This window comes from Aythya ferina (assembly GCF_964211825.1).
Source record: "Aythya ferina genome assembly, chromosome: 3".
NCBI lineage: Eukaryota > Metazoa > Chordata > Aves > Anseriformes > Anatidae > Aythya > Aythya ferina.
Window position 1 is genome coordinate 99694750 of NC_140298.1, and position 15919 is coordinate 99710668.

Sequence of the window (15919 nt, forward strand, 5' to 3'; positions counted from 1 at the left end):
CTGCTTCATATAAAGCAGAAGATTTTTATTTTTTTTCCAAACAGCCAAAGACATAAACCCTAAATTTCCATTAAGTAAGTTGTAATTTATTCTCACATCCTGCAAATATGAACTACTTCTGAACGCAATAAACAGCTGATCCCTGTGTCATTGCGGATATATTTATGTTAGTTTTCAGTTTAGATCATGAGAATTATGTTGTTATCTGTAGTTAAAGGAAATTCTTCATAGCAAGTCATCCAAGAAACACCACTCTCTTGTCCTTGATAAGTCTCAAGGTCAGTATGACCGAGTAGGTTTTCTATTAAACCATGCAATTAATTTCATATGAACAATTCTCATTGTTCCTGTATAAAAACAACTTTCATGCATAGCTAAAGATCTTTCGCTGCTTTGATGTATTATATCAAACATTCATACTCAGATTTTAGTAAGATATTGTCCCAGATTACTACAAAGCATGATTTGGCATACTTATTTATGCCAGGCTTCACTTCAGATATTGTCAGGGATATTCAAAGTCAGTCTCTATGGTATAGAAAAATTAACCTACTCACAATTCCTACCATCCACATTATGTATGATGCTCTGAGCTTAAAAAAAATCAACGATAGATTTCATGTAGGTTTTCTTGTACTTTTCATTACAGTAAGAACAATAGGAACACCAAAAGAAGGCCTTAATACTGCGAGTAGGTGTAGTTAGAGCAGGAAGGAAAGCAATAGGTTTCTGTAACAGAAATAAATAAATATACATAAATATATACATATCCTCTGTCAGGTTATGGAAAGGAACAGGACAAGGAAAAAAGACAAAATCTAGGTATATGGCTTCTTTGTAGGTGAAGTCTTTTCTGGGACCTTTGCATTCAGAATTTCAATATTGTAATAGATCGTCATCAAAATGTCAGAATAGTCATCTAATTCTACCAAAAGAAGTGTCTGTCAGTGGACTCGGTAATCTTTGCTCAGGTATTTCAGTAATCATAGCCCCACAGATCCTTCCTAATCAATCAAAACAAAAGTGGCAATTCACATTTTTGGTAACATATGAATTCAGGCTTTATACCTAGTGTTGTTTACTGCCTGAGGCACTTATCAGGTGTTGGATTTCTCTTAAATTCCATCATGTCTTAGAATCTGTCAGAAGTCATTCTGTCTCTGAAGGCTAAGTAAATATTTTGTGTAGAATTAATTAAGCAAATAGCATTCTTTAGAATAATAATTATGAACATATATTTCCCTTTAAAAGACAAAAAATAAAAAGCATTATTTGAAACCTATGGGTCTTTTCCATTTTTGGCACTTTGGAGATAAGGAGAGCTTTCTATATAGAAAAGCTTTGGCTCTTTCTGTGCCAAAGTCCACCAAGCAGAGATATGAAGTGTATATTAATTTGTGAATATTAATTTTCACATGGCTGGTAAAGAAAATTTTTAGATTCTCTAGGACATTTCTGAAGTTCATTTCACTACCCTAATCTGAATATTTGTCAATATAACATCCCTGATCTGATATATGCTGATATATTGCATGAATTTCATCCTGATTTCATTGACTGTCTCCTTACTTTTTTTTTTTTTTTTCATCTTTCTAGCCTGCAGGTTTTGAAGTGTCATTAATATACTGCTAACTGTGCAATAGTCTTAACTTAAGATAGCCACCCATAACAGACATTATAAGCTGCCACAGTAGATCAATGTTAACCTCGTAGACTGAAAGAGGGGCAGCTTTGAAACTCATTTTTCTTGGATGGCAACGTGATAATAACAGAAGCGCTAAATGCCTTCCTCCTTTTCCTATAGTTTTTGATCATTTGTAAACAAAAAGAGACCACCTTTGTACATTATTTCTTTTTGCTTTACAGCTGACTGCCTCTGCATCTTCTGATGTTCTTAAAGAGAACAGTCTTTTATGAATTCTCAAAGATCTCATAAAACCATTGAGCTGTGTGGTTGCAAAGAAGCATTGTCAATTGTCCTGGTTTCAGTTAGCACAGAATTAATTTTCTTCCTAGTAGCTGGTGGAATGCTGTGTTTTGGCTTAGAATGAGAAGAGTGCTGATAACACCCCGATGCTTTAATTGTTGCAGAGCAGTGCTTATACTAAGCCAAGGACATCTCAGCCTTTGCTCTGTCCTGCCAACGGGCAGGCTGGGGGGGTGCAGTAAGAGCTGGGAGGGGACAGACCCAGGACAGGTGACCCAAACTAGCCAAAGGGGTATTCCATACCATCTGACGTCATGCTAAACAATATATAGGGGTGGCTAGCCGGGGGGAGGGGGCCGGACTGCTCGGGGTTAAGCTGGGCATCGGTCAGCGGGTGGTGAGCAATTGCATTGTGCATCACTTGTTTGTACATATTATTAGTAGTAGTACTATTATCATCATTGTATTATTATTATTATTATTATTATTATTATTATTATTATTATTATTATTATTATTTTCCTGTCTTATTAAACTGTCTTCATCTCAACTCACGAGCTTCACTTTCCATTTCTCTCCCCCGTCCCAGAGAGGGAGGGGGGAGGGTGAGCGAACGGCTGCGTGGTGTTTAGCTGCCAGCCGGGTTAAACCACGACATCAATTTTTCTAACTTTCTAGAAATAGATGCTTTTGCAAATGGAAGCGAAGTGCTGATAGCTTTTCTCTCACTGTTATCTTCATTTCCTTGGAGCACTTGAATGAACCCATCTCACCTGCAATATATGTTAGGTACTAAAAGTTTCACATATAGTCTAAACTAAGCTGTCTGGGGGTCTCTCAGCAACCAAGGCTTTTATTTTATTTTATTTTATTTTATTTTATTTTATTTTATTTTATTTTATTTTATTTTATTTGGTGCAATTAATTACCCACTGGAGCAACCTGTTTCTACAGCGAGCATAGGAAGTATGATTCAGTATGACTAGGTTAGGCAAGATGCTTAACTTTAGATGCTGAAGTTAATCTCACCATCATCCCAATAACAGAGAGTGTGTCCTGAATATTAAATATTGTCATTGGAGCATTATGTTCTATAGCACCTTGGAAACAGAATCAACTAATACAGATGTCTCAGAAGGAATTTCTAGAATCCAGACCCTGAGAAAGCATGACCACGACAGATATCTGTAGTGGTTCAGAAAACAGCACAAGTCACCAACTTGAATTTGACTAGAAACTCCAGAGTAAATGGGACCTTACAACAGTACAATACCTACTAAGCCAAGTAGCTACTGAAGCCTGCTGCCCTATAATGAGGCCAAAAAAAGCATGAGGTGAGGTACTATAACTACCTTGATGATACAGAAAATTAACTAGACTAAATTAGGAATCCTAGCAGAAAGGTTCATTTGTCCTCCACCCAAAGTGAATCTTTCTGCTGACATAGCTGCTGCAGAATGTTTAGGGAACTCCATTATCTTTTTTCTGGGAAATGAACCTGATTCTTTTCCATTTTAAATTACAAGGCTCAGGCTGAACTGTGATGAGAATTTCCAAAATGTTTTACTGTTTTGAGAATATTTTTCATTGTCATTTTTGGGGAATTCTGCATAAAATATGATGTACGTGTTTATATACAAGATTATAGATAATATTACTTAAATACAAGCATTTTCAAGGCTACATAGCCTGTGTAGTAGACAAACAAGTGCTTCATGACTGATAATGCTTGGTTATGACAATAGATGGCAAATGGGGATTTAAACGTGCAGCTTCTGCTGTTGTCACAGGGAACTATATATAAAATTCTAACACACTGTGCTGAAGGATAATCTCCAAGAATCAGATGTTCTCTCTCAAGATTAGTTTATAATAGAAATGACTTTCATACCTAGCTCAAATAAAAACAGACCAGTTGGCAACAGGAACAATTGCATAAAAATGATTAGCAGTGTCATTCGGGTTAATTAGATCATGTTTCTTATCCAACTTGTTTTCTAGTGGTCATTTTTGCTTTTCATTTCAATCCCTCCACTACACTTCCCAGTCTTCTGTTGTTTAAGTCTACAATGGATGTTTTTACCATCTATTTATGTGCAACAGGTAATATGTGAAAAATAATTGTTCTCCCTTAGCATCTGTCTGAAAAGTATGTATAGAAAAAGATTCAGAGAAAGTCAGGGAAAGCTCTTAGGAAGTCTAAGTAGCAGATCTGATAATGAATAATGAAAAAGAGGGAATGCAGACAAAAAAAAAACAAGAGTATTATCCACAAAAATTTGAAAGCATAAACAACCACATAATAGAAGAAACATTTAAGGTATTTGACGATGATGAACCACATTAGCTTCTGATAGGCAATAAATTCGATATCTTAAGTCTTTTTATTTATATCTTCTAAGTAATGAAAAGAGATAGCTGAGCCAATAGACTCAAAACACACTAGATGTTATTAGTGTAAATGTATAATCTTCTCTACTTTGAATTTCTTCAATATTAAAGCCCTGTAATAGACTGCTAACACATTATTCACTACTACCACATTTCCTTAAAGAGGGATAATAAATACTTATCAGAAATTTTAGACCAGTTAGGACTACTTTTGCCATGTTCTGATCCTATTTTTGTCCTCAACATTGTGTAAATAATTTTTTTTGAATCCTACAACTTTTCTGTTTTTCTTATAGTAGACTCTCCTGTCTTTGAAGTCTATCCATCTATGAAATGTAGAGAAACATACTATTCATGGAAATATACTTTATTAATACTATATTTTAAATATAGTTGTTAGCTGCCAACTGAACCACTGTACCTCTGTTGCAACATTTCCGATTTGTATTTAATTCTTTGGTTTGACTTTAGCAAATTATGTTAGCAGTGCTAGACACTGTTGCATGTGGATGGAAGCTGGGGAGAGGAAGAACAGGAACAGTGCTTTGAGTCAGCTGGAATTGATAGTATGTAGAGCTATCAGGACTTTCCCAGTGTCTACAGATGTGCAGCAAACCAAATCACCAGGTAACAAAGCACTTTTTGTCAGCTGGTTTAGTTTATCTATCCTAGTGAATGTGTATGCAAACTCAAACTCAACAAGAAAAAAAAAAAAAAAAAGACAAATCTGAAAGCAAAATGAGAAGATAAATTAATTTCATTAAGGTTATTAAAGCCAATTAAATTTAATTTGAGATAATTATAGGCAAAAACTTCTAGCATGCTGTAAAACTGATTCATCAGTTACAAGAAACATAAAACTGAGTTTAGACAAAAGGTTAGTGCAGTAAATTAACAAGGTGAATGTGAAGCAACAATGAGATATATGTATCAGGGCCCTCAGGGCACCACCAGCCCTGACTGTCCCTGCTCAGCCTCTCTGGGGCCTCTCACATAGCCCAGGACCCCACGTCATCCCCAGGACCATCATCCCCTTCTCCAGTGAGGACAGCATGGACATTCTCTGGTTCTCCCCAGTCCTGCCCTGCCCAGACATGGGCTGTGCTGAGCCAGGCTTGCCCATGGGCCTACACCCTGGGCCAGCCTTGGCCCAGCCTGGTTCCCAAGGAAGTACGCGATGGACGGGGCTGGAGCTGCCCCAGTGCTCCTGGCTGTCCTGCTCCTGCCTGGGGGTGATGGGATGGCCATTGGTGCCAGCCCCTGACCCTGTGGAGATGCCGACCTTCAAAGCTCCCTGTAATATACACAGGGAGAAAACTGCAGCATAAAACTTTAGAACCAAATAAATAGTGTGGGAGCTTCATTGTCCTGCATTATAACTTTGTACAAACTTTATTGAGTCAACACCAAGGACTGATTAGGTGTCTGTACTCAAAGGTGATTACACTATTACAATGCCTAAACACTTTGTTTATTACAGCAGTACTTTTGTCAACACATTGCTTATGTTTAAAGTTAGAAACACTATCATGTGTTTCTAATCAGTCTTTTAAATATGTTTTAATACACCGAAGGACTTCTGCTGGTTGCTTGTCAAGACTGAACCAACTTCACTGAAAATCTCTTCACATTGGAAATAGTGATAAATAGCAACCTACTACAATCACTTATTCATGTGGGTGGACATTCAGGTGCTTTTCATCTAGCCTATCTTTAGCACTCTGCTGCAGAGATACCTACCTACCTGTGACCTTCCCCCTTTATAATTAGTAGAAAGAAATAGATACTCTAGGACATGATTCATATGACCTACTTTAACATCTACTTCGGGATGAGATGAATTGCACCCTAGAGGTGTCAATCTCTCCTTTGATTATAAATAGAGTTTCAGATCACTAGCCACATGTATAAAGACATATCTAGATGTGGCCAGATGAATCTCACCCTCAGTGACATGACTGAATAGGGTTTCAGCCAGGCAAGCTTTCTCTGAACATAGCATAGAACTGGCAGCAATGGAACTGTAAACCATCAATGACCTTGAGAAATCCTGTTATTTTATTCCAGTGTAAAAGGAGAATTTTCATACCTTTACAGTATTGACTACATTTTAAACTTTTTCTGTCAGGTTAAAAAATGTATATGAAATTTATTGCAGAGTATAATCCACCTTTTTTCTTTGATCATATTCTCAAAAGAGCTGCACTCATAAATCATATAGAAGTTGTATTATGTACTGGTTTAATATAGTAACTATTTTTATTCTTGTCAACTTACTTTTTTTTCTTTATAATGAGGGTTGTAAAGTTTTTTGATGTTGTTTATGGTGGCTTGAGGCTCTACATATCATTTCACAGATTACAAACTTTCCACTGCCTAATACTCTGTTGAATGCAAAACACATTTTATTCTGTACAATTGCAGTTTGTGCTGAATACATATTACAACCAATTATTCCTCATTACAGTGTAGCTGTCTACTTATGTCATACCTCATTATTGTGTCTTAGAGTCTGAATTCTGGTACACAGGAGTTTAAAATATTTGAATACAAAATAAGATGCATACAGATCAACAATCTTATGTTTATTTTTAGCAAGACATTTTTATCAGATTGACATTTTAAAAGACCTTGACTTTAGGACCTTGACTTCCTTGCTCTTGGATACCAGTGTCATGAAATAAAGTATCATGCTTACTTTACTCAGTTAGCTTTGTGTGTCAGGAAAATCATTTGTCAGATTAAGTCAAAAGAAACTTCTATAGACTGTGGAAAAAGAATTGCACTAGTCCTGACCATATTAAAAATACTATTTAGTGTCTTAAACTTTTTATCTATACTACAGTAAAAAGAAATTTCACTGAATTATTCCTGAAAGTATATTCACAGTGGGGATCCAAACAACATCTAGGTGCTCGTGTAACTAACAGGCCAGGGAACCAAGTATAAAAATGCTATCTTCAAAACTCCCTTTTAACCTAACAAAGGTTCTCAGAGGTTCCTGAGATCTCTCGGTGTCCCAATTTTCAACATGTTTCCAAAATAACTCAAAGCCTGCTTCTGCCCCAAAAGTATCTCAGTCAGAGCTTGTACCCCAAACTATGTAATTAGTCAACTGGGGAAGGACCCAAGACATGAGTATCAGCAGTAACACTTAAGAGTGACTTTAGACACCACATAACATACCAACTTTTAGTTTACCTTCACATATCTTGATTGCAAGAGGGGTCATTTTAGTTTTAGGCACAACCCTGTGTTGATTAAATTAACATTGTTTTAAAAGCTTCCTTTTTCTTTTCAGCTATGGAGTTCATATGTCAGAAAGAATGCTAGTCACTGCTTTCTCTGCTGAAAATCAAACTGTAGTTTCAAAGCCTTCTTACTGAATACGCTACTTACACAAATGGAATTGCAATGTTTAACTTCTAAGTCTGATGAAACAAAGCAAAAACAAAAAAATGGGCAATGATAATGGTTTTATTGTTCCTGAAATGCTGTGCTGTCATGGAAATTCAGTATGGATTGTGAGACCCCATGAAATTTTGTTGTTGATGGTGGTGGTGATAGGGGGAGGAAGGGGTGAGGAAGGAGAGGAAAGAACTGTAATGCTAATGAATGATGAATGATCTTTCTTAACTTTTTTTAATTATTATTTTTTAACGGAATATGATTATTTTTGTCCTATCAGAGTTTATCATTTGAGAAAACAAAGGAGAAGAACAGAAACGTTAAGGTTACTATGGAACATAACAAATACTTTTACACAAAGCAGATTTAGCCTCACTTCTAACTATCCAAGTATGACTTCCCACTGGGCTTTCTCATTGCTCCTGCTGTATACTTCAAAGGTCCATTTGAAAATTCAGCTCTTTTAACAAATTAAAGCATTCTGGCAATCCAGCCATGAGTCAAAGTTTTCTTACTCAAATCTTCTTTGAGTTGTTATGCAAAACTGTTGCTGACAGATCTGTTTTGTTTAAATACAGGATGCATTTTTGCCAATGAATTCCATAAAAGAAACTTGAAGAAAAAATGTAGATATTTAATAACTCACTCCTTGATTATTCACAGTCATACCCAAGTGCCTTGAGCAGTCTAAACACGATCTGTTCCACTATTAATAGTAACCAAGATTATCTTCTATTTCACTTTTTTCTAATATAGAATGACTTTAATCTGCTCTTTCATTTTTACTTCTAACTTCTCTGTTCAGCTTTTGAGTTGTTGTTAATATTTATAAAGAAAACAGGCAAAATAGTTTTCAATTTGAATATAATTGCCTAATAGATTAATTACTGTATCTATATGAATGTTTAATTATAGTTTACTGCTCTCTTCTGAATGCAAATGATAACTTTGTAAAATAATTGTTATAGATAAATAAGCACAAATTAATAAATAATCTCTTTTAATATAACACAACTATTAAGACATATATTAATTCTATTATTTGTTTCCTGTATGTCACTGAAAATAAGTATGAATTAGTATATTTATCATTTTCAGGACAACTCAGAGCAAAGATGCATAGTTATACTTTAGACCACTTAATTTCTAGCTATCTAGCTATATAGCACTACCAAGCTTACTACAAAACAAAATTTATTTAAGCTTTCTGGATTTTCTTTTTCACTTGAACTTGCAGTCATTGAAAAAGAAATAGCTTGCTTCAATTGCTTTTGGGGAGAGCATAAGGTCAAAAAGACAAAGCAAAACAAAGATGCCAAGACTTTGGCATATGCATTGAGCTAAAGCTACAAATATGTTTTGAAGGTTAAATATAGTAACCACTCATGCTTATGAGAATGTGTGTATACATGTATGTAGATGTATAAACACATGTATATATAATTAATATAAGTATTGCATACATAGAAATAAATTGAGGAAGAAATTCATGCCTGTGGAGATGTAAACTAAAGAATCTCAATGCAGTTGCTGTGCATTGATTAGCTTGCTATTGATTACTACATTTTGCCAGAGTGATCCTGGCAATGTTCCAGGAAAAAATGTTCCTCCACATTGTTCACTCGTGGAAGGGAGGAGATGTTTACTTCATTAACTACCCTGTGAAAACAAAACAAAACAAAACAAAACAAAACAAAACAAAACAAACAAACAAACAAAAAACACTAATGTAAATATATTAGCTCTTTACATGTTTTTTCAACAAATTATTTGTTTAAAGGTCACAGTTTTAACACCTAAGATCATCAGCTCATGGTGCTGAAAGGTGAAAAATTCAGATTAAAAACAACAACAACAACAAAATAATACTCACAAGCTGCACAACAAGGACTTGTAACTTTCTGACCTTTGTTTGGAGTTCATGGGACAATGCTCCCTTCCCTCCTGTGCAGGGCAGGAGCTCTGTAGCTGTAGAGGTACCTCAGCAAAAGAGAAGCTAAGTGAAACAATAGCTACTCACCTCAAAATACTTGAAATAGTGTTTTTAAGTGTCAAAAGAAAAAGAAGCTGCAGACGATAAGACAAGATACAAACACTGAACACATTGGTCACAGCATACAGTCAAGATTACATGTGTGTTCAGAGAACCACTTTGAATGGAAAGCAAGGATGTAATTGTATACTGCATTACTGTTACTGAGCTGGATGTCCTACATGTATTTACAGATATCCGTAACATACCTGATTTCTTCATGTCTGTGATGCCTTCCTTTCTCCCTTTATTTTTCCTTTTAAGTTTGTTCTTTCACAGTTGATTTAATTTTCACAATCTGTATTACATTTCTGATTCTATGTTCATCTGCAGATTTTTCCCGGTCTATCCTAGTTAATTTTTCAGATGTTCTGCATTCAGCTATCTTAGGAAAGAATGGAGAAGATGCATCTCCCATGAGCCAGTAAACAGAACACTAATAGCTGTCTCAGACAAAACTGCATGTTCCATATTTTCACCCAGAATAACAATTTTACACTCACTGCTCCACTTACAGCTATATCACTGAGACAGATCTGACATCTCTCCAGCAAAAAAAGCCCAAACTTATAACAACAAGAAGACGCATAGCACAACTTTCCTTAATATTAATAAGTTTAGCATCCTAGGAGTGCACAAACCACCTGTCTCTGGGCATATGGTTACAGTTTACTGTTACCCTGGAGTGCAACGATGAGTGGGTAGGGAGGAAAGCCAGAGAAAGCTCTGGGCAAAAGAGCTAGAATAAAGTATAAATAAAGACAGGGGGTGGGGAACTGTAAAAATGCTTGTTCTGTTAAACTCCTTGCTTCAGATTCAGGAAATAAATGAACACTTCAGTGGTGATGTGTTCGTACAAACCTTGTGGAATCATTGCCCAAATAACTTGTTTCCCTTGTACTTAGTTCTGTCTCCTTTACTAAAAATGAGGATGTTACTTTGGGTGTGCCATTTTTGTAGGGCTACAAAAGAACTAAAAAAAAAAAACAACAAACAAACAACTGAAAACTATTGCTGATATATACTTACTTTCAGTAAAGCTTCTTTGTTTAATGGCTTCACATTTCAAAACCAAAAAGAAAAATGTTCTTCACTTAGCCATATAAATATTAATTCTGTCAGTTCAATATCTTGAAGAATTCAAAATATAAGCTGAAAATTCAAAATTTGAATCACTGTTAATATACTTGATATTTTTGATAAAATACAGGTAAAAACTTAAATCCTCATGCTTTTAAAATACTTGTAATATATATAGAATGATTCAACCAACTTGACCAAATTGATCTTGACCAAAATGATCAACCAAATGATCTTGACCAATTCAACCAAATGATCTTGAAGGCTCCTAATCAGGAAAAATAGAGCTATGGGTATAACTTTTCAACAATATAATAGAAATAGTATTCTAGAAAACCAGAAGCCATTTATTTTCAAGGCTGGATCATGCAAAGACCTTCAGTTTGCACAGAAATTGTTATCAACACAATTGATAATTTCCAGGGGCTCTTAACACAAGACAGGATGTTAAGATATAAACTTTATATTAAGAAGTCGTAAACATGTTGGTTTATTTAGAACTTTTTCCTTTGAAATAGCTCCAGATGAATTGAAAAATTATATTTGAAAACAGTTTGGGAAACAAAAAGAATGTGAGAAGTGTTAAAGAATTATGACTTTCAATGTTGCAACAACCACAAAGACTCTTCTACTTCCACATATTTTAAAGAGATAATGTTGACATCATTTTGTATGGAAACTGAAGTTTCTGATGTTTCAGAGACATGTATAGTGCAGTCACATGCCTAGCTTAAAGAAAAGTCATCTTCATTCTCCACTGCAAGAGAAGCATATTTATCATGTTGTAGAGTAGCCTAACATGACAAGAAAGGTAAAAATAAATAAATGCATATAATGGCAATGGTCATCACAAATTATGCTAATCTGTCACAACAAAAAAATAGTACACTGAATTTATAATTTAGAATATTATATTTTGTAAAGCTTATCAGGTACTTGTAATTATAACAGACAATAAGAACAAAATCAATAACATTTTCATAGCACATTCACTGAGTGTAATGAATCTACCTTTGCAATGAGACGTGATAAATACAAACTAAGTAAACCTCAGTGACTCTGCTTTTACAGTTTCCATGATACATCATAAAATGCTTCATGATATGTCAGAAAAATAGTCTCCGATCACTGTTTGAACAAAAAGTGAAATAATACTACAGTATGAGAAGTATAATCTTCCAGGGAACTTTGGTTAAAATAAATCTCTTAAAGAAACTATTTCAAATAAGATGACACTGTTCCAGCATTTAATTTTAAAGATCACGTGTATGCATTAAATTAGTTTTACAGGTAGGATGGAAGGAAAATGAGCACAGATATTTCAAGGGAGCTATTTCTACGAATAACATATAAATAAGTATTCTCTAAAACTACCTTATGGAATAATGTATATATAGTTTTTATTCAAAACAGTCCATCTACTTAGTAAAGAATTCTAGGTGGTCTACTACCACTATTAGTGTTGCTACTTGAGTTAACAATGTAGTGAGAAGAAATGAAGTTTAAGGTAGTAAGGAGGATTGCTAGATGATATAAAGACACTATGATTAACTAAAATATGAGAAACCATAGTGATCTTGTCAGGAACATTTGGGAAGATTTATGCAAGAACAGTTTGGAGAAACACATAAGTAGGCAACGAGTGAAATACTCAAGGCTCAGATTTAATTTCAGTAATGAAAAGAACAACCATATCCTAGAGACCTAACATTTATAAATTGAGCTATACCACAAAGCTAATCAAAGAAAATGCATAAACACAAAGCTAAATCAAGAATTTTGAATTTAAGGTCAGGACAGCATTATTTATGCTGACAGGATATATAATAGAATTTGAGGGAAAGAACAAGAATTCAGTAATAGTCGATACGAATTTCACTATGGACTTCACTAGATTAAACCCAGTTTATGCACAAATTACAAACTAATTACATTGTTTTACATTGAAATTTTATTTTCAAATGTTATTTTCTATTTTATAGCTTTTATTTTAATGTTATGGTTTGATCAAGTTCAGATCTTGTGGGTCTATTAAATACAAATAAACTCTTCTATATCACAAAAAAATAAATCTGTTATAATTAAATGTTAATCTGAATATGATTAAATCTTAAATTTTAAATTTACAAAATGCAAAAGTCAGTTATTTTTTAAATTCTGGATATTAAAATGACTACAGAACTAAATAATTTTTAATATTTCCTAGCATATTCTCTAAGGGTCTATTTCATTCAAGTGAATATGGAGAGTGGTAAAACAAGCCCACACAAGTGCTCTAAATTTTCACTTGAAAATTTAAAAAGGGTTTATTTTCAAAGTTCATTTTATTTAATTTGTTTTCTTCATATGGAAGATAATCCTAGTTTTGTCAGATTCATTTAAATCTGTGTAAAAGTTAGTTAGCTTTCAAATGAAAATATGTTTTGGTTGAAATAGACAAAGTTAAATTTCTGAAGATTTGATAAGGTTATAGAATTTGAAAAATCAGAAAAGTGAAAAATTAAAAAAAAAAAAAAAAAAAAAAAGTGATGCTTTTGCTGTCTTTAGCACTTGTATTTCTCTCTACCTGTTGCAGGTTTCCCCAGATATAAACTAACAAGTTGCTGTTTGTTCAATAGCACTCTGACCTCATAGTGCTTGAGCATCCTTGACTCTAGAGCAGCTAAGGTTTGGAGAGCTTTTCCTTATCTTGTAACTACTACTTTCTCCAAGGGAGAATTCTTCCTATCTTCAATATTACCCTCTAGGTCTCTTTGTAATAGATTAATGTAGCTTCAATAACATAGAGCTCTTAACATTTATAACTGACAGTTCTTCCCTCCCTCATTCTTCATTCTTAGCTAGTGTGTCAGAAACTGATAATTTAGCAAATAGAACTCTCATCCTTCCTGTGGGCTTCTGAAGGTGTACTTTCCTGTTGTGTCCAGTAACTACTGCTTTCCTTTCAACTTTAATGAGCATGAGATTTGATCTCTGTGCATCTCTCTTTCCAAAATCATAGTTTTTGGCTTACTTTGAGACTTTTACACAGACCACAAATGATATGTTAATAAGAAACTCATGCACTGAGTGTATTCTTTCCGATTCTACTTCCTACCTTTTGATAATTCTAGGAATTCCTGCTACCAGGCTTATCTACATAAAATGAATCAATGGATAACTCAAACTCCAGGCTTATCAGTTCTTGTTAGGCTAAGTGATATCGCTTAATGGATAAAAAAATAAATAAATCAATAAATAAATAAAAATCTTGTTTTTTAGAATAAAAAATCTTTTCCTTTTTACACTTCAAAATATTTATAATATTAATACTGGTATTTATAATTAGAATTAATGAGAATTAGTAATAATAAATTTTAAAATGGGGTACATTTTAAATCATTTTTTGTTTATTCCACTATTTGACCTACAAAACCTTCCCTAACTTTCCAACTGAGACATTATGAAACTCAGAAAACTGAAGCAGGAACTAGAATAACTAGAAAAAAAGCTAAAAACAGGGTGAGGATTTTTTATTTCTGGCTGCTCTGTTGTTCCAGAGAGCAACAGTAGAAAATCACATACTATTACAATAAAACATTAGGTGGCTCTAATGAAGACTATAGATCTCTTTTTTTTTTTTTTTTTTTAATGAAGCGCTCATTAAAATTAAGAGGACAAAAGAGATATCCTTTGCACCCAAGCTCTTACATTTGTCCAAGAAGGTGCAGAACAAACAGCTCACTTTGATACAGAAGTGTCAGCAGAACAACATGCACTCTGCGAGAGCTCTTAGGCAAAGAAGCTGTAAAAGCAGGCTTGTTTCCAGGGGGCCCAGCATCAGTAATTTTAAAAATTCCCTTGAATGAAAAAGTTATTCTTTATATGCTAATTGATTCAGTTCAAAGAGCAACTGAGTTGTTAAAAGTATGAACACAAAGGGAAAACTAGGGGGTAAGGGGGATCATAAGTGGCTTTGTGGAAGAAAGTAAAATTTAGCTGCCAAGAAGGAAAACGCCACCCAATTCTCATTAGAAAACTTCTGTCTCAGCTACTCTGGCTTGAGGGAGGGTATCCAATGGAAGAAAAGAAGATTAGTTTTTGTCACCTCACTGATCATGTCTGACAAACTAGTTTGTCAACTCAAAATGTGAAAAAGCAAACATTTTAAGGCTTATAAACAACATGTAAACAGCTGCTGCAAACAATCTTTCACTCTGAGGGAGCTGGGAGTTTAATTTCTTGTTGTGCCTATATTTCTATTTTCATTCAACACCAGAAGTTAGGTTTACCTACACCTTATCTGTTGCTGTGGCAAATAAATCAGTCCAGGATTGGGCAGCCTATCAAGCGTAAGCACATTGAAGTTCAATTTTATGGACCTCGTGAGAACTAATACACCATGGATCTGGCTAGATTTCTCATCCCAAGGAATACTGAAAGAATTCCCCTCATGGGAGTAGCAGTTTGGTTACTCCTCTGGGATCTGGGAGACCCCAGATCAAATCCTCTCTCTGTCACCTCTCCAGCAGCATGGTGGGATGCACTCATCATCATTAGCATGGTGGGATGCACTCATCATCATTAGTGGCTGGTGTCACCACCACAGGTTTCTCACATGGCAGTTTCTTTGTTCTCCAATAAAATTTTAAAGGAGGCAGGGATGTACTCTTACATACCATCACTTTCAGCAGAGCAGAATGAACTTCTGTTAGCAACTAAATATCAAATTTTTATATTTACATAACAGAACATTTCCAAAACCTAGAAATGTTGTAGTAATGAGAGAGGGAGTTACTAACTCATCATAAATAATGTGGTCATTTATTTGGACTTGTGCAAAGCATTTAACAATGTCCCATATGACATCCTTGTATCCAAATTGGAGACATTCAAATAGGACAGACAACAGGATGGGGACACATTCCTGAATCGCTTGGAATAGGTATATGATATACATGTAAGCACAAGGCTTATTTTCTGCTGTGGGAAAGTAGTATCTAGTCTATGTACTATCAACCTTTTGTTATGAAATTGGACCTTAAAAGAGTTGGGCAGAATGAAATCTTTTAACTAATATTCCCCAAATCCAGACAAAACAA